The 18,915-nt window shown below is 47.5% G+C and overlaps 1 non-coding gene across 1 annotated transcript; it reads left to right on the top strand.

Annotated features, from left to right (window-relative positions):
* Positions 1 to 15,541: 15,541 nt before the first annotated feature.
* Positions 15,542 to 15,708, top strand: LOC118077860 (U1 spliceosomal RNA). The gene has a single exon (XR_004691692.3). It is a non-coding gene; the product is annotated as a U1 spliceosomal RNA (small nuclear RNA).
* The last annotated feature ends 3,207 nt before the right edge of the window (positions 15,709 to 18,915 follow it).

The following is an 18,915-nucleotide window of genomic DNA, read 5'->3' as shown; positions in this document are numbered from 1 at the left end:
CCTGAACAATCGAAACCTAGAAGCGACTGTTCCAGTTTGCGAACTATTTTTGGAAGCTGAATGTCCGATGGGGCTTCCGATTGGCTGCAGGAGCTTCCTGCAGCCAATCAGAAGCCGCCTTTGGTTTTCGAATGTTTTGGAAGTCGAACGGACTTCCGGAACGGATTCCGTTCGACTTCCAAGGTACGACTATATTTCCCCCTCCTAACTTTGGCTGCGACTCCAGATGGCATGCAATATTATGAGTATATATTGCGTTGGTTGGTTGGTTTTTCCTTTCTTTTTCCTTTCCATGTCTTCCTGAAACTGAAAGAAAACATGGAACCAAGTGGAAGGATGGCTTGCTTATAACCTCTTGAAAATGTAGATCTTCTGCGTCCCCCCTGAGGCTGACGGGTAGCGGTTGTGATGGGCGATGCCTGGTTGTATCCGTCACCATACTTAATGAGACATGATTGATCTAAGCGGTTATGACACAGCCGAAGTCCAGCTCTAAACTTGGCTCTCCCCATCTGGGGACTTGCCACTGGGCAGTGGAGCGGGAGGGAGAAAGGCCCGTTCCTCCTGCACACTCTCCAAATGGAAAAGAAAAGAGAGGTCCCTCTGAACGCAGAAGACCTTCCTATCAACATAGAAGTCCTTGGAGCTCCCGACGGCCACTCACGCTTGGCGGGAAACGCCATTACGGCTCACTGAGCTCCACTTTGAACTTGCACTTCATTAATAATCCTTTCTGAAAGGATCTGTGACCTCCCATGGAAGCTGGAAACCAGGTTAGATTCAGCGTTGTGAAGAAATGAAGTGCACAGAAGGCAGGATGCTCCATGGAGGAAGGGCCATAGCTCAGTGGCAGAGCAGACGCTTTGGAAGCAGAAGGTCACGAGTTCAACCCTGGGCATCTCCCAAGAAGGGCAGAGTTAGGGGGGAGGCATATGCCCTACTTTACAGAGAGCAGTCCTCTATCTGAAGGACCATCTTGTCTGGTATAAGCTGGGATCTGTGTGTGTGTGTGTGTTTATAATTTTTATTAAATGCTCTGTTTTACAATTTAAAATATTCATTTAAACAACCTTAAAATATCAATTACTTCCCTTCCTCTCTTTCCATGGTTCATTTTTCATATCATAAATCCCTGCATATTTTAAATAAACTAAACTATTCAGTATTCCATTATTACAACCATCAAAACTTACACTGTTGAATTCATCTTAATGCTGCCAACATTTTCAAGTGTACACAATTCCCCCCATATATTCAATAAACATTTTCCAATCTACTTTAAACGTATGTTCTTCTTGTTTTTTTATTCTGTATGTTAGTTCTGCAAGCTGTGCTTATTCCATCATCTTAAGTTGCCATTCTTCTTTAGTTGGGACCTCACTCGTTTTCCATTTTTGAGCTAACGAAACACGGGCCACAGTAGTGGCATACATAAATAACCTTTTTTTATACCTGGGGATTTCCATTTGGATTATCCCCAACAAAAAGGACTCTGGTTTCTTTTTTTAAAAGTACTTTTAAACATTTTTTTCAATTCGTTATGAATTATTTCCCAATACTCTTTTACCTTTTTACAGGTCCACCACATATGAAAGAATGTACCTGTGAGGGACAGGGGATATCGCGAAGTCCCTCCCCTCCTGAGTTCAAGCCCATCCCCGAGCACAGGGGAAAGCAGAGAGAGTTCCGATTCCAGTGGGGAAGCAGGAAGTCGTGTCCGAGGCTCAGGCAAGGTAGCGGAGCCAGGGTCCCAGGTGGGACAGGAAGGGGCAAATAAGGGGGGGAGACCCATCCCCCCAACTCCGGAATTGCGCAGAAAGCGGAGAGGAAAGAGGATGGGTCTACCCAGGCTTTTGTGTTGGAGAAAGACGCGCCAAAAGCCATTCGGAGGTTCTGAACCCGACTGAACACATAGCTCCGTGTAAATAGCAATGACTTCAGCACTGTAAATACGCAGCACCAATAAAAGAATAAAATGCAGAGCTGTGTAGAGTCGTTACTCTGAAGTAGCCCGCTCCGGCCACTGTGACAGCACCCTTGACCTCATTGCATGTCCAGCACTTATCTGATTCAGCCTTATACATCTTAGCAAGTCGAAGTTAAATACCATCTTATATTGTCTCCCTGCTTATTTAACTTATATGCGGAATTCATCATGCGAAAGGCTGGACTAGATGAATCCCAAGACGGAATTAAGATTGCCGGAAGAAATATCAACAACCTCAGATATGCAGATGACACAACCTTGATGGCAGAAAGTGAGGAGGAATTAAAGAACCTTTTAATGAGGGTGAAAGAGGAGAGTGCAAAATATGGTCTGAAGCTCAACATAAAAAAAAAACCAAGATCATGGCCACTGGTCCCATCGCCTCCTGGCAAATATAGGGGAAGAAATGGAGTCAGTGAGAGATTTTACTTTCGTGGGCTCCTTGATCACTGCAGATGGTGACAGCAGTCATGAAATTAAAAGACGCCTGCTTCTTGGGAGAAAAGCAATGACAAACCTAGACAGCATCTTAAAAAGCAGAGACATCACCTTAACGACAAAGGTCCGTATAGTTAAAGCTATGGTTTTCCCAGTAGTGATGTATGGAAGTGAGAGCTGGGCCATAAAGAAGGCTGATCGCCGAAGAATTGATGCTTTTGAATTATGGTGCTGGAGGAGAGTCCCATGGACTGCAAGAAGATCAAACCTATCCATTCTGAAAGAAATCAGCCCTGAGTGCTCACTGGAAGGACAGATCCTGAAGCTGAGGCTCCAATACTTTGGCCACCTCATGAGAAGAGAAGACTCCCTGGAAAAGACCCTGATGTTGGGAAAGATTGAGGGCACAAGGAGAAGGGGACGACAGAGGATGAGATGGTTGGACAGTGTTCTCGAAGCTACGAACATGAGTTTGACCAAACTGCGGGAGGCAGTGGAAGACAGGAGTGCCTGGCGTGCTATGGTCCATGGGGTCATGAAGAGTCGGACACGACTAAACAACAGCAACAACAACAAATTATTTTCAAGTACTGGTAGTTCTCTGAAGGAGAGCTGGGGTCTTGAGGCTGCTTGTCAACAGCTAGCACCACGGACAGCAGACTGAGAGGTCCTACCTGCTCACAGCAATCCCCACAATGGGGAGGTGTATTGGATTTCTGTTTAAACAGTAGCCATTGTGGGAAATGAGCCGCTGGCAGCTTTTGACATTCCAGGAAGGAGGAAGTAAATGGTGAAAACGGGAGGCAAGTTCAGATCTGCTCCAGGTAGAAGAGAGATATTGGGGCAGAATGTCAGTCTGGGGACACAGAGGAAGCTGGGAATGTGACAGGCAGGTTGTAGCTTGCATTCACTAGGACAAAGTAAGGGGCGGGCGAGGGCACTGCTTTCCGGGCAGTCCGGCAGCAGAGTCACAACTACTTACTGGAAGGGCAAATGGGAGGGGCAAGGCAGTGGAGCTTTGGGTAGAGCCAAAAGGGTGATCCTGGCAGTGTTTGCACAGTGCCAGGGGTGCCGACTTGAATAAAATATTGGGGGGGGGGGGCAGATGAGCCCCGCCCTGCATAATCACATGATGCTGCACATGCACACCATTTGAATGGCAAAGCCCATCAACTTTGGAGGGCCACGGCCCACTCAAATATTTTTCTGGGGCCCCCAAAGCGTCCTCTGGCACCCGGAGCGGCGCACATGCTGTGCACCCTGGGTGGGGCTAGCCACCCGTGGGGGCGAGCACCTAGCGCCCCAGGGGGCACCGCCTGTGGTGAGCGTCACAGGGGGGCATCGTGGCAATGTCACCCCCCTCCCAGGGCGGGCTGCAGCTACCGTTAGGAGCAATGGTTAGGAGCAATGGACTTGTAATCTGGTGAACCGGGTTCGATTCCCTGCTCCTCCACATGCAGCTGCTGGGTGACCTTGGGCTAGTCACACTTCTCTGAAGTCTCTCAGCCTCACTCACCTCACAGAGTGTTTGTTGTGGGGGAGGAAGGGAAAGGAGAATGTTAGCCGCTTTGAGACTCCTTTGGGTAGTGATAAAGCGGGATATCAAATCCAAACTCTTCTTCTTCCTCCGCCAGTGCTCAGCCCCTAGGAGTTGGCTCCTATTCTCAGTGCTGCTGACGTCCCTCCCCCTGAGCCCCTTCCCCTTCTCCCTCCTACCGTGTTTCTCATATTATAAGACATGTCTTATATTTATTTTTTTCCTCAAAAAACACACTATGGCTTATTTTCAAGGGATGTCTTATTTTTTTCCTCCTCCTCCTGCTGCGGCCGGCATTGCTGCTGCGCCTATCACTATGTCTTATTTTCGGGGTATGGCTTATATTCCTTGAATGCTTAAAAATCCTGCTATGGCTTATTTTATGGGTATGTCTTAAAATATGAGAAACAGGGTAGTAAGCAAATGCTCAACCCATCGGAGCCTAACTCACAGAGGGTTTGAGACCCATCAGCTACCCTCACCTGGTTTGCCGACCTGTCGAATGCAGCTGCTGTTGCTTGTTGATGGCTTCTAGGAGCCACAGATGAGAGCTAAATGTAGGGTTGGGACCACAGGTGGACAAACTACCCCAGAAGGAGCACATCATGTCCCCCACCAGACGTACTACCCCTTCCCTAACTCCCCATATACCCCAGCCCCCAGATATAAGTAACTTTTCATAGGGCAGTGTCTATGGGAGTACTTAAGGTGCGATGGATTCAAGGCTGCAGCTTCCTTTCCTGTCTGACCAACAGGTTTTGAAGAGCACTCTGCTAGCGGGGGAATGGCAATTTTAAATCTGTGGCAGTGGCTGTCTTGATGGGGTGCTGTCCCTTCTGAAACGCCCTTCCTTGGGAGCAGAGGCAGAGGTTGTCCTGCTGGCGGGAGTCTTTCCTCTTCCTCCTTCATCAGCCCGGGATCAGCTTGCTGTAGGGGGATAACGTTCGCCCCCATTTATTTGGGAAACAAGAGGGGGTGGCAGAGGCAAGCCATGCTGCCGACGAGCGTCTGGAGAGCTCCTCAAATGAATCACCCTCGCCCCTCTGCTGATCTCCATTCATTTGCGCCTTCGGGGCTGCAGGAGTCGAGTGCTTTCACACCACCTAATTAGATAACTGCCAGGGAGATGAACAGCCCGATATTCTTTTTAGCAAGGTATCATCAAACAAGATGGAGAACTGGTGTCACCTGCAATAAAGGTAGGGTCACTTGGACTCCCACCCCCAACTCTTCTTTTTTCTTTTTCTAACCTTTATCTCTCCCAATCATCTCTTGGCTCATGGAAAACTCTGCTTTCCTGTTTGTAGGGTCTACATGGATCATAGAATCAGAGAGTTGGAGGAGACCACAAGGGCCATCCAGACCAACCCCCTGCCAAGCAGGAAACACCATCAAAGCATTCCTGACATATGCCTGTCAAGCCTCCGCTTAAAGACCTCCAAAGAAGGAGACTCCACCACACTCCTTGGCAGCAAACTCCACTGCCGAGCAGCTCTTACTGCCAGGAAGTTCTCCCTAATGTTTAGATGGAATCTTCTTTCTTGTAGCTTGAATCCATTGCTCCGTGTCCCCTTCTCTGGAGCAGCAGAAAACAACCTTTCACCCTTTCACATTTTTTTATAAAAAAAATTAAATTAATTTTTCATTAATAACATTCCTAATCACATATCAAATCTTGCCACATTCTAACACAAATATTAAAGCCAATTATACTTTCCAAATTAAAGCCAATTATACATTCAAAATTAAACAATTTAAAGAGGACTTCCCATGTTCTGGCTAGTAGGAGCAGGTTTTTTTTAATTCTTGTTCCTGCGTTTTCCCCTGTTGTTTATTCCCAATATCACATTCCGATCTTAACCCTTGTCACATTTTTGTCTATTTAAATGATTTACATCCCACCTTTCTCCCCAAAAGCTCATGGCGGCACAAGTGGTTTGTCCACTCCCTCTGGTTTTATCCTCACAGCAACCCTGTAGGGTAGGCTAAGAGAAAGCGACCGGCCCAAGGTCACCCAATGAGCTTCGTGGCAGAGTGGGGATTCGTGAAGAGGAAATGAGGAGCGGAAAAACCGCACACACCACCACGAGCTCCTTGGAGGAAAAGGTGGCCTATAAACGCTAGAAATAAATAATCAGTCGAGGAACAGGGGTCAGGAACCTTTTTCAGCCATGGGCCAGTCCACCGTCCCTCAGACCATGTGGGGGGCGGACTATATTTTTGGGGGGGAGGGATGAACGAATTCCTATGCCCCACAAATAACCCAGAGGTGATGCCCGGACCTTCCGTGGGCCGAATTAAGAAGGCGATTGGGCCGCATCCGGCCCCCGGGCCTTAGGTTGCCTACCCCTGGTCTAGGAAGGAGGGGAGCTGATAGCCAGTGTCATGCCATTGGATGGGTTATACCATACATAAGGGAGGGCGAGTAACTACGTAGATGGGGCCGTGTCTGAGAGAAAACAGAGGTTGATGAGGCAGTGCCCATTTCCCTGGACTAGTCTCAGGGGCAGCTCAAGACATTTTGCTGCCTGAGGCAAGGGACAATATGGCACCCTCTTGCAAGGCACATGCAGAAGCCAATTGGACCAGTGGTTGAATCTTGCTCATATAATATAAAAAATAATAATAACTGTAGGTAAAGGTAAAGGGACCCCTGACCATTAGGTCCAGTCGTGACCGACTCTGGGGTTGCGGTGCTCATCTCGCATTATTGGCTGAGGGAGCCGGCGTACAGCTTCCAGGTCATGTGGGCCAGCATGACAAAGCCGCTTCTGGCGAACCAGAGCAGCACACGGAAATGCCGTTTACCTTCCTGCTGTAGCGGTCCCTATTTATCTACTTGCACTTTGACGTGCTTTTGAACTGCTACGTTGGCAGGAGCTGGCGATAGGACAGTGCCTTCCACTGCACTCGAGGGCAGCAGGGCAGACCACGGGCCACTCATACAGCGGCATAGCTAGCCGCTCAGGTGCCTGGTGCGGGGGCGTGTCCTGCAGCTAGGGGCGGGGCGATCCGCCCATGGGGGTGGGGCAAGCCTCTCCGAAGCTTGTAGCCTCTCTGCCACCTCCCCCTCAGCTGTAGGGCGGCTGAGGGAGAGGCAGTAGGCAGGCATAAGTCCCAAGCTGCTGTTTCAGGCAGCCCGGAACCTGCAGGCTCCCAAGCCCCCACGTCACTCCTAAAAAGTTCCGTGAGCCCAATTTTTTTTAAAAAAACGAAACTCATTTTGTCGTGCACCCCCCCCCCCAGTGATAACACCCAGGGCGGGCCACACACCTTGCACCCCCCCCTTCCTCCACCACTGCACTCATAGCCACTGCCCCCACCTTAGCATCCGCCACCTGAGGCAGCAGCTGCACCAAAAGAACCTAGGTCACGTACAGTTCAAGCATAAACCACAAAAAACGCAGCCTGCTGAGAAAATTACATACAATGTCTAATTTATCTCCACATAATGTCCCTTTTGAACATTTGTTGTAATACTTTATTTGGACTTACACGACAGAGCGGTCGAGTGCCACTGCTATTTACTACATTGTTGAGATAAATTAGACATTGTATGTGATTTTCTCAGCAGGTTGCGTTTTTTTGTGGTTTATGCTTAACCTTGTAGGGCCAGCCTTGACTCTCCTGAATGTGCTAAAGGACTCTGTTGTTTTCTATCGCTCTGCAAATTTGGGGGTTGCCCATGTCAAGCAATTGATCCCCCACAAAACAATCTGTTTAAAGGTCACTCCGGAACACAAAAGCAGCCCTTCTCCTTCTCTGCCCTACTAAATCCCCCTCGCCCCTTCTCTGACTGACAATGCCGGCCTCCCACTGTGGTCTCCCTGCAACAGAATCCAGCAGGCCCTTAGGCTAGTTTTACATTATCACTGAAGTGATGAAATTAACAGTGGAGAAACATGATGGTGAAGAGAACCAGAGGCCAAAATCTTTTATACATGAGCTGCATACATGTTAACCACAATTTCACCTTCTCCACGGTCTCGGCCGGGAGAGATCCAGGCAGGTGGAAGGATACGTGAAAATAAAAATGCATGAATTTGATTTGTTTGTTTTTAACAAACAAACAAAAAGTGTCTAGCGGTGGAATGGGCACTCGGCAACTGGATTTAGCTTGTTGAGGATTCTGGTCCACAATTGAAACAATTTGGTTTTAGGTTCAAGAGGCACAGAAGGCATCCAATATGTCGAGCCGATGCCACTGGGGAGAGCATCTGCTGTGTGGCTTTGTGACAGTTTTCCTGGAGATCATTTTATTACAAAACAGAAGTAGGACAAGGACAGAGCCCAGGGGGGGCATCTCTGGCAAAACAGTTGCTAGACAGCTTTCTGGGTCGGAAGACCAAATCTGACCAAACTTCCGGTTTCCTAAAATGCTGGATATTTGTGGGTGGGGGGTCTTTGAGTTTGCTGGCAGGCTGGAAACCCCTGCCAGGCTATTCCATGGGGCTTAAAACCGGATGAGGATCAATAATACATAATAAAGGTGTTTTGTGTTTCCCTTGAGAGTGGTGACACCTACCATCTGATGGGGACAATTGGGAGCTCATTAATGTGTTGCAAAGAATCAGTTCTTTGCCCAAAGCTACATGGTCCAAGGGAGCAGGTGGCGCTGTGGGTTAAACCACAGAGCCTAGGGCTTGCCGATCAGAAGGTCGGCGGTTCGAATCCCCTTGACGGGGTGAGCTCCCATTGCTCGGTCCCTGCTTCTGCCAACCTAGCAGTTCGAAAGCACATCAAAGTGCAAGTAGATAAATAGGTACCGCTACAGCAGGAAGGTAAACGGCGTTTCCATGTGCTGCTCTGGTTCGCCAGAAGCAGCTCCGTCATGCTGGCCACATGACCTGGAAGCTATACGCCGGCTCCCTCGGCCAATAATGCGAGATGAGCGCGCAACCCCAGAGTTGGTCACGACTGGACCTAATGGTGAGGGGTCCCTTTACCTCTACCTTTACCTGGTCCAAAGAACTGGAGTTTGCTCCAAGAACTGTTGAGAAGATGTTGCAAGAGAGAAAAAGCTGAGATTTTGCTATGCTCTGCAACGGCTGGTGCTTTGGCTGTAGAGCTGATGGAATATACATTTCTTTGATTGCTGGTGCTGCCTTATACCGAATCAAGCCATTGCCCTATCATGTAGCTCAGTGCTGTTGACACTGGCTGGCAGTAGCTCCCCAGAGATTCAGACAGGGGTCTTACCTAGAGATGCCGTGGCTGGAACTTAAGATTGACCCAGTCCACTTGCTTGCACAGAACACTATTGAACCCGTTTGCTTGTTTTCAATTACAGGTGAGCTGAATTTTCTCAAGGCGTTTAGTTTTGAGAAAATGCTTGGGTTTTTTTTCTCCTTTTTTCTCTCTCTGCTCCCCCCAAACTTTAAGAAAAGGCCACTTTGCAGAATCTTCTCCAAATATTCTCCCCTTGTTTTGTGGGGGGAGGGGTGCAGCTGTGGGGTTCGAAAATCCTTAACAGCTCAGTTGGTTAGAGCGTGGTGCTGAAAAACGCCAAGGTTGCAGGTTCGATCCCTGCACGGGACAGCTGCATATTCCTGCATTGCAGGGGGTTGGGCTAAATGATCTTCAGGACTCCTTCCAACTCTACAATTCTGCGGTTTTATGATCCAGTCTGGCTGCAGCAGGAGACACTATTCACCTTCCACCAAAGACCACTTTATTCACCTGTCTGCTGTGGTGAAATTATGTAATTTACGTAATTAATTACGTGCATTACGTCCTCACTGCATTATTCCTGCCCATTCATTTTCATTACAGCCATGGGATGAATAAGTAAACACTGGCAACTTCTAGTCCTGTTTTCTTTTTCCGTCAGAATTCTCTGACATGCCTGCCTTCAAGATGGCATCCAGCTCAAAAATATCCTCCTATTCTCTGCGGGGTTCATTTACATGTACTGTACACCCTTGAGAAATGTGAATGATTAAGTGGCGTATAAATGCCTGGAATAAACAATAAGGTGCTATGGTTCTGGACTGCTGACATGAGTGTTTATTTCTTATTCTGCACATGCCCGTTGCCTCATAACACAAGTTCTCCAGGTGACCTACAGCAACTTGGCATAACTAGAATTTGTGGGGAATACCTGGGCAGCAGGTGCTTTCTCGAATCTGTATCTGAAGTTCATTTCCTTAAAGCTGGGGGGGGGGAGAGAGAGAGGGAGAAATCTGATTTCTTAATACTGTTGAGCAGAGCTTGAATAATAGCTGGACCTGTGCCTGCTCGCATCTTGAAGAAATAACCCTTTTCTGTGTGTCGAAGTCAACTCTTGGAATTCTCATGCAAGATAACGTTTTGGCAGCGCTCTGGCTCGGCTAATGTGCAGCATCTGTAGCTCTGATATCGAGGGCTTTTGATGTTCAAGAGTCATGAAATGCACTCCGCTGACTGCGGAGCTGTGTCTGAAATAATAGCCGGCACCTTGGCAGATGATGAAAACCTTCCTGAGCTCTTCCCCTTAAGCTGGGCTCCACCAGCAGATGAGAGAAGCAGCGATGCCGGAGAGTTATTTGGGGCTGCCCAGCCGAGACTCAGGGGTCATTTCACATAAGCTGGGAATGGGAGCTTGTTCTTCCGGGGCAGCTCCTCCAGACGGCATCATTCATCCTGATTTGCTTGCACAAAGCTTACACGGAGGTCAGATTAGAGTCAGTCTTTATTGAGCATTCATTAGCAGGGCGGTTAGATGCCAAGGATCATTCATCTTGTTTTGCTTGCAGGGCATTCGTACTACGCCTTTCCCTTTAGTCACTCGTTCATCCCATGCTTTTCGGTGCAGTTCTGTCTCACTTTCCAGACTCACCTAAAAATCCAGTTTATTTGTTGAGCTAGGGTGGTAGAGCCCTTCTGAAAGCAGTGTGGGGTTGTGGTTAGAGCACTGGACTAAGACCTGGCAGACCAGGGTTCAAATCCCCCCCCCTCGGCCATGAAACTCACTGGGTGACTTGGAGCCAGTCACAGTCGCTCAGCCGAGCCTACCTCACAGGGTTGTTGGGAGGATAAAATGGTGCTGGCGGTGAACTTTGACCTTGAAAACACCACCTTGAGCTCCCCGTTCATATTGAAGAAACCACTTTAAAGGCAAAAAGTTCCTGGTGTGTGCCTGAATCCTTCAAAATGCTAACAGTCCAGAGTTGCTTGCGGTGTTTTCATGAGAGGTGGTCAGAGGGACTTCCTGCCTCACGTCATTGGCTGGCAAGGGGTGGTGGGCGGGGAGATGCACTTCACAATGATGTCATTTCCTGTGTCTCACGGGTTCCTCCTCACTGAGAAACGAGAGCGCCAGAGTGGTGGCGAAATGAGAGCGCCAGAGTGGTGGCGAAATGAGAGCGCCAGAGTGGTGGCGCTTTGTGAGTGTCAAACAGAGACTCAAAAGACCTCGGTTCAAATCCTGACTCACTGAAGCCAATCACTTGCCTCTCAAACTCAGCCTGCCTCACGGGGTTGCTTTGAGGATTAAATGTGGGAGAGATAGGGAAGAAACATGGACACTATAATTTTTATTTTTCTTTAATTATTTAATTAATTTATGAATCGCTTCCCACGAGGCATCCTGAAGCTATTTACAACACAATAAAAATGTACGTAAACAAACAGTCACATTTTTTTTAAAAAAATAAATCTAAAATTTGCACATATAAAAAACAAAGGGTTACATCCTTTGAAATTCACACTTCTTCAAATTTCGCGGCGCGGTCCCCCAGCTAAGTAATGTGTGCAAATTTATATATACTAGGGCAAAGTGTGCATTAAAATGTGCCGTATTACAGGAAAACGTTTCACAAAGGATGTGCATATCGGGCAAAGGTGCAGGCAGAAATGTGTCTATTAGGACAAACTAGCGCTGAAATGATGATGGATTTTCATGAGGACTTTTTTTTTAAAAAAATGCAAACTGGTGTGGAAATGTGGAGAACTGAAGAATGGGAAAATGAGAAATGGAGGGAAAATGAAATGGACAGATTTTACCTTCCCTCACCAGGAGGAGACAGAGAGAGAGAGATAGAGAGATTCAAAAGCCCTTGCTTTTAAATTTTAGATGTGGATTTAATGTTGAATTGCATCATGTCCTGCTGATGAGCAGCTGGTGAAAATGCTCTCTCTCTCTCTCTCTCTTTCTCTCTCTCTTTCCTCAAGGCATAGGCAGGGATATATCCACGTCTGAGATGTGCATCGTACCGTTCTTCTAATTGTAGTTTTATGCATGCCCACTCCATTCCTATTAGTGACACAGTTGTACTAGCATTTGCCCAGAGGCAACGAATAACTAGTGGGCAGTTTAATCAGAAGGAAAGGAGGAAAAATAAAATTAATGTAGCATGCAGGAGGTTTGGGCAGAGCGTTTTGCTCATCTTTATCGCGCAAAGCTGGGTCATGTTTATTTTGCAGGTTTAGGAAGAAAAGGTTAAACAGGCCCCAAATCTATACAGTTTTAGCCACATATGTTTTACCCCCTTCCAACGCCCCCTTCCGATGCCATGGTATCAACACAGGCTCATTTCTTATAGCGAGGCTCAAGTTGAACAGAGATGCCAAGGTTTGTCTGCATCAATTTCATTCTCTCATCATCGAATTCTAGAGTTGGAGGGGACCCCCAAGGGTCATCTAGTCTACTGCTGTTTCTTGAGGCTTAGGTGGCCTTGCTGGGGTACAGTGCCTTCCATACACTTCAGCTGGTGGCCCAGTTCCACCCCTGTCTGGACAGGGACAGCCAAACTACTGCTGCCTATGCTTTGGTAACCTCTAGGTTAGAACCTAACCTCTAGGTTAGGTTAGGAACCCAGGTGGTGCTGTGGTTAAACCACTGAGCCTAGGGCTTGCTGATCAGAAGGTCGGCGGTTCGAATCCCTGTGACGGGGTGAGCTCCCGTTGCTTGGTCCCAGCTCCTGCCAACCTAGCAGTTCGAAAGCACGTCAAAATGCAAGTAGATAAATAGGAACCGCTACAGCGGGAAGGTAAACGGCGTTTCCATGTGCTGCTCTGGTTTGCCAGAAGCGGCTTTGTCATGCTGGCCACATGACCTGGAAGCTATACGCCGGCTCCCTCGGCCAATAATGCGAGATGAGCGCGCAACCCCAGAGTCGGTCACGACTGGACCTAATGGTCAGGGGTCCCTTTACCTTTAGGTTAGAACACATTATATGTTTCTTCTTCTTTTCTTTCTTCTCTTTGGTGATCACTTGTAACCGAGTAATATTATCTTCCATAAACATGGTCTTAACAGTGAGTCCGTAAGTGACTGTAGAGGCCAATTCTGGATCCACATGTCCTTCCACAGTGGGGGACACTGGTTTCCTGGCAGAGTTGATCACAGTGTGGATTCGGAAACTTCAGCTAGTGCAGAATTTGGCGGACAGGTTGCTCGCCAGGATAAGACGGTTTGAGCATATTACACCGATCTTGGCCCAACTGCACGGTCTGCCAGTGAGTTTCCAGGCCCAATTCAAAGTGCTGGTTTTAAACAACTGAGGGCCACAATACCTCAAGGACCACCTCTCTTCTTATGAACCTGTCCCCACCCTGTGATCTGAGGCCCTTCTTCATGTGTCTCCTTCATGAGAGGTCTGGATGGAGGCAAAACAAGAACAGGCCTTTTCTGTGTTGGCCCCCCTCTCATGATGCAGGCTTGGACTCCAAAACCTTCCTTGTGAATGTGAAGTAACTATAAGTATCTTTTTACATTACCAATGGGACTTATGTGTGTTTTATTTTACATTTTTAAAGTAATGCTAGCAATGTGTGAACGAGACAAACGATGGGGGTGCAGTTAGCTCTACGTAGCTCAGAGATTTCTAAAACTTTGCTAAATATGCACAATATGAACTCTAAGCCAACCAATTTTATTTCTATGTTAGGAGACCTGCAAGAGAGGCCATTCCAGAGAATGAGATCTGAACTCATTCCCACCCTGCCCCTAATTTGGGCTGGGCTATGGTGATGGGACCCAGGTGGCGCTGTGGTTAAACCACTGAGCCTAAGGCTTGCCGATCAGAAGGTCGGCGGTTCGAATCCCTGTGACGGGGTGAGCTCCCGTTGCTTGGTCCCAGCTCCTGCCAACCTAGCAGTTCGAAAGCACGTCAAAATGCAAGTAGATAAATAGGAACCGCTACAGCGGGAAGGTAAACGGTGTTTCCATGTGCTGCTCTGGTTTGCCAGAAGCGGCTTTGTCATGCTGGCCACATGACCTGGAAGCTATACGCCGGCTCCCTCGGCCAATAATGCGAGATGAGCGCACAACCCCAGAGTCGGTCACGACTGGACCTAATGGTCAGGGGTCCCTTTACCTTTTACGGTGATGGCAATAGATGCCTCCCCAGTTCAGCATGTGGAAATAAGTGCAGGATTGGGCCTGTATGGACATAGTCTGGGGCCAAGGAGAAGCAAGCAACCACTCAGCTGTATTTGTGCAAGGACATTTTGAGCCATGGTCAATGACTCCCAGTTTTGTGCTGGTTGGCTTTGCCCATGTCAGCTGACTCCCAGCTGTCTGCTGATTGGTTCTGCCTTAATTGTACCTCTTGGACACCTTCCTATGCTCATAATTCCCTAGGGATAATACCAGCCTCCTTGTTTGCTTTGGTTCTTCAGTCTTTCAACCTGCGCACATGATTCTTCTATTTGCCACATTTTCAGCCTGTCCAAATGCCCACGAAAAAATCCAGGGACCAACCCACATCTGGGGCCATAGATGGTCAACTTTGACAATTATTAATTTGGCATGAAGTCAAGGGGGGCAGCTCAAGGGGGCGAAAGGAAAAATAGACAGTGGGGCAATGAGAGCCGGCAAAACTGGGCCATTTCTTATTTCTGAATCAGCCCCCATTCCCCGAGAGTTCTCTCTTGACGTGATCAATATGACAGGGTTTGTGTCCCCCCCCCCCGCTCAGCTCCATTTATTTTTAATGTCTAGCGCCGAGTGTTTTTGCCAGGAAGATGTTGCAATCTAGACTGTGTACTCAATGAACAATTTATCTTGTCTGGGAACAAATTAACCAAAGTAAGCAATTAGTGGGAGTACTCAACCAATCACAATGCTCAATCTCTCTCTCTCTCTCTCTCTCTCTCTCTCTCTCTCTCTCTCTCTCTCTCTGTGTGTGTGTGTGTGTGTGTGTGTGTGTGTGTGTGTGTGTGTGAGAGAGAGAGAGAGAGAGAGAGAGAGAGAGAGAGAGAGAGAGAGAGAGAGAGAGAGAGAGAGAGAATATGTTGTTGCCGTTGTCTCCACTGCGATGTCGGAAACTGTTGCGGCATAGGGGCTAGAGGAACTGAAGATGGGTTCAGAATGCCTATTTAGCTGTCAAAAATTGTTGGTCAGCCTTATCCAAGTCGCTAGCCCCCACCGTCTTCGCAAGGATCCAATGGGATGATAACCCTGTATGAACTAACCTCTGAGCTCCATGACGGAAGGGGAAGAGTCTCAAAGTATTCCGGGCTAGCCCAAGAGATCTTGCTGACTGATTTTTGCTGATTTGAAGGATTCTGCAAGTGAAAAGACATTTTGGGAAAGGTTTTCACAAGATACTTCCTTCTGCCGCAGAGAAAATATTTTGGGTCATTAAGAGAGTCAAATACTAACCTGGCAGGGGAGACAAGCTGTTTGTGAAGGAGGTTTTCTCAATGTGAGGCTCATCCATTGCACTGCGGGGGTCCTGACCCCTGTGATTTCCCCAAATGTGGGAAAGTGGACTGCATCATTTGTGACAAGGGGGGGGGGGGGCTGTATTCGTGCTGTTTAAGAGAGAGAAGAGAGAGAGAGAGAGAGAGAGAGAGAGAGAGAGAGAGAGAGAGAGAGAGAGAGAGAGAGAGAGAGTCACGATGGCATCGTGGACTACTGCAATGCGCTCTACGTGGGGCTACCTTTGAAGGTGACCTGGAAACTACAACTAATCCAGAATGCGGCAGCTAGACTGGTGACTGGGAGCAGCCGCCGAGACCACATAACACCAGTCTTGAAAGATTTACATTGGCTCCCAGTACGTTTCCGAGCACAGTTCAAAGTGTTCGTGCTGACCTTTAAAGCCCTAAATGGCCTCCGTCCAGTATACCTGAAGGAGCGTCTCCAGCCCCATCGTTCTGCCCGGACACTGAGGTCCAGTACCGAGGGCCTTCTGGGCCTTCTGGTGCTTCCCTTGCTGCGGGAAGCCAAGTTGCAGGGAACCAGGCAGAGGGCCTTCTCGGTGGTGGCGCCCGCCCTGTGGAACACCCTCCCATCAGATGTCAAAGAGAAAAACAGCTACCAGATTTTTAGAAGACATCTGAAGGCAGCCCTGTTTAGGGAGGCTTTTAATGTTTAATAGATTACTGTGTTTTATTTTTCTGTTGGAAGCCGCCAGATGGGCGGGGTATAAATAAATAAATAAATTATTATTATTATTATTATTATTATTATTATTATTATTATTATTATTATTGGGATTGCTCTGTGAACTCATATAGTCTATTTTTTCCCCAGATAATATTTCCTAATTTTGAAGGGCGAAGGATTGGTTTGCTGTGGAGTGTGTGCCTGCTTGTATGCCCCTTAAAATTCATGTAACACACTTCCAGGCCTACTTTGAGGGCAAGATTCCCCCCCTGTTTGGTGGCAACGAGGCCACACAATTGCGGGGTGCACACAGCCTTATTTTTATGGCGACGTTTCTTTTTTCAGCGGCGGAAAGGTTATTTCAGGCAGCCCTGGAAACCTCGTCGTTTGCCATTGAGGCTGCTATTTTCTTTTTAAGCCTGACACCGGTCTCTTAAGTGGAACGAGATTCCAGGCGAGATGAGGGAGAAGCCAGCTGGAGTTGAAGGGCCAGAGATGATTCCCGGGAGAGTTGTGAATTATTGTTTCCCTATCCATCGGGTTTTCCTTTGAAGGCCTTCGCTCTGCAGAACATACAACCCATAATTACACTCTGTGGGGCTTAGCTGGGGGCAAGGGAAAGTGTATGTGTGTGTGGGGGGGGGTTAATAAGCCGAAGAAACCTCTCAGCTCACTACCTGATTGGCGTTGCCTTAAAGATTCGGAAGGAATCTGTTTGTGATAAAGAACGAGAGAGAGAGAGAGAGAGAGAGAGAGAGAGAGAGAGAGAGAGAGAGAGAGAGAGAGAGAACCTGTTAAAAGGGACTGTTAAAAGGTATTCCTCTGCAAAATGAAGCCGACAACATCCGGTAATCTGAATTAATATGAAGGGCATATTGAATTCCGGTGGCCATCTGGTATAAATTGGGGCCGGATTTGTCAGCCAGGCTCTGCAAACTGCCTGATCTCAGAACATCTTTGTTGTTGTTGTTACTTTGTACTGTACGTTTAAAGTTGGTTTCCTTGTTATTAGTAACACCTGGGGTCGGCTATATACGGTATATTTTTCTAAAAATGTTGTTGGTAACAGTGACTACATATTCGCATGAGCACTGTTCCAGAGTATTTTCCATTCTCATGTACTGTATATTACATCTATTCGGAAAAAAGATTGGGTATATGTAACCTTTTTATGTTACAGTTTATAACAGGCATCCCCAAACTGTGGCCCTCCAGATGTTTTGGCCTACAACTCCCATGATCCCCAGCTAACAGGCCCAGTGGTTGGGGAAGATGGGAATTTTCGTCCAAAAATTTGGAGGGCCAAAGTTTGGGGATGCCTGGTTTATAATTTCCACGCTATTTGAAGTTGTTGTTATACGTGTGCAGGTCATCATTTGAACATTTTATTTGCAGTTTATGAAGAAATTCTATATCTAACTGGCTGATGAAGAATTCAATGAAACAGTACCGTATTTTTCACTCCATAGGATGCACCGAGTTTTTAGAGGAAAACAAGAAATTTTTTTTTGCTTTCTTGAATTGTCCTAGGCATAGCAGCCAACTCCTAGAGGCCTAGATGCCTTTGCCCCCCCCCCCCATTAAATATTTGAGGAGGCTTCTTTTGCAAAGGGGGAAAGCTCCGTTTTTTTGAGGATCAGCTGAAAGTTGTGCAGCTTTTTTTGCAAATGGGAAAAGCCCCGTTTTTTTGGGGGGGGGTCAGCTCACAGTTGTGCATCCTTTTTGTGAAGGGGGAAAGCTCCATTTTTCACGATCAGCTCAAAGTTTTTGAGCTTACCTTCCAAAGGGAAAAAATCCTGTTTTTATGGGGTTTAACTCACAGTTCTGCAGCTTCTCTAGCAAAGGAAAGGGACCCATTTCTACAGTTTCCAGACAGATAATCTAATCAGCCAGTCACATGTCGCTGGGGAAACAAGCAGCCTCCCTCTGCAGACAACAATTGAGGCCTGGGCAAGGCGCCTGGGTGGGGCGGGGCAGGAGCTAGCTCCCTTATCTCCCTCCCCAATCTCTTGCAATCAGCTGCTGAGCGGGTCCTTTCAACACTCTTTCCCTCTTGCTAGCCTTTAGCTCTTTCTAAGAAAAACACGACCTGCTTTTCGCCCCTGGGCAGTTCGGCTCCAGGGACCACGCATTGGCTCCATAAGATGCACAGACATTTCCTCTTTTTAGGAGGGAAAAAAGTGCGCCTTATGGAGCGAAAAATACGGTAGTTGCTATCCAGAAACACTGTTCAGCAGAGTTCAGAGTTGGACATAAGAATTGGACATTGCTGATTACAAATCTTCATAGCTTGTTCTTTGTCGGGTGAAGTCTAGCACCGTGATTCATTCAGTACTTCAGAGACTTTAGTTTGTTAATCTTATGTTTTGAATTATTCCATAAAGTTTCACATTGTAATTATTTTCGGCCATCGTGTTGCTTTCGATATTGCTGAGGCTCTGCCGACTGCCTGATCTCAGAGCATCAGAAGGCTGAGCGTTACATTGGCAAGGAAGAGCCCCTCTTTTGTAGCTATCAGATCACTGCAGCAAGGACAGGGGTTCAAATGTGGCCCACAAAGCCCACTGGGAGGGACAAGTCGCAGCCCCTCAGCCTTACCTTAAATAACTGGGGTGCTGCAAAGACAAAAGGGGACAG

This window comes from Zootoca vivipara, chromosome 11, assembly GCF_965207765.1.
Source record: "Zootoca vivipara chromosome 11, rZooViv2.hap1.1, whole genome shotgun sequence".
In the NCBI taxonomy this organism is placed as follows: Eukaryota; Metazoa; Chordata; class Lepidosauria; order Squamata; family Lacertidae; genus Zootoca; species Zootoca vivipara.
This window is presented reverse-complemented; position numbering and strand designations above follow the sequence as displayed.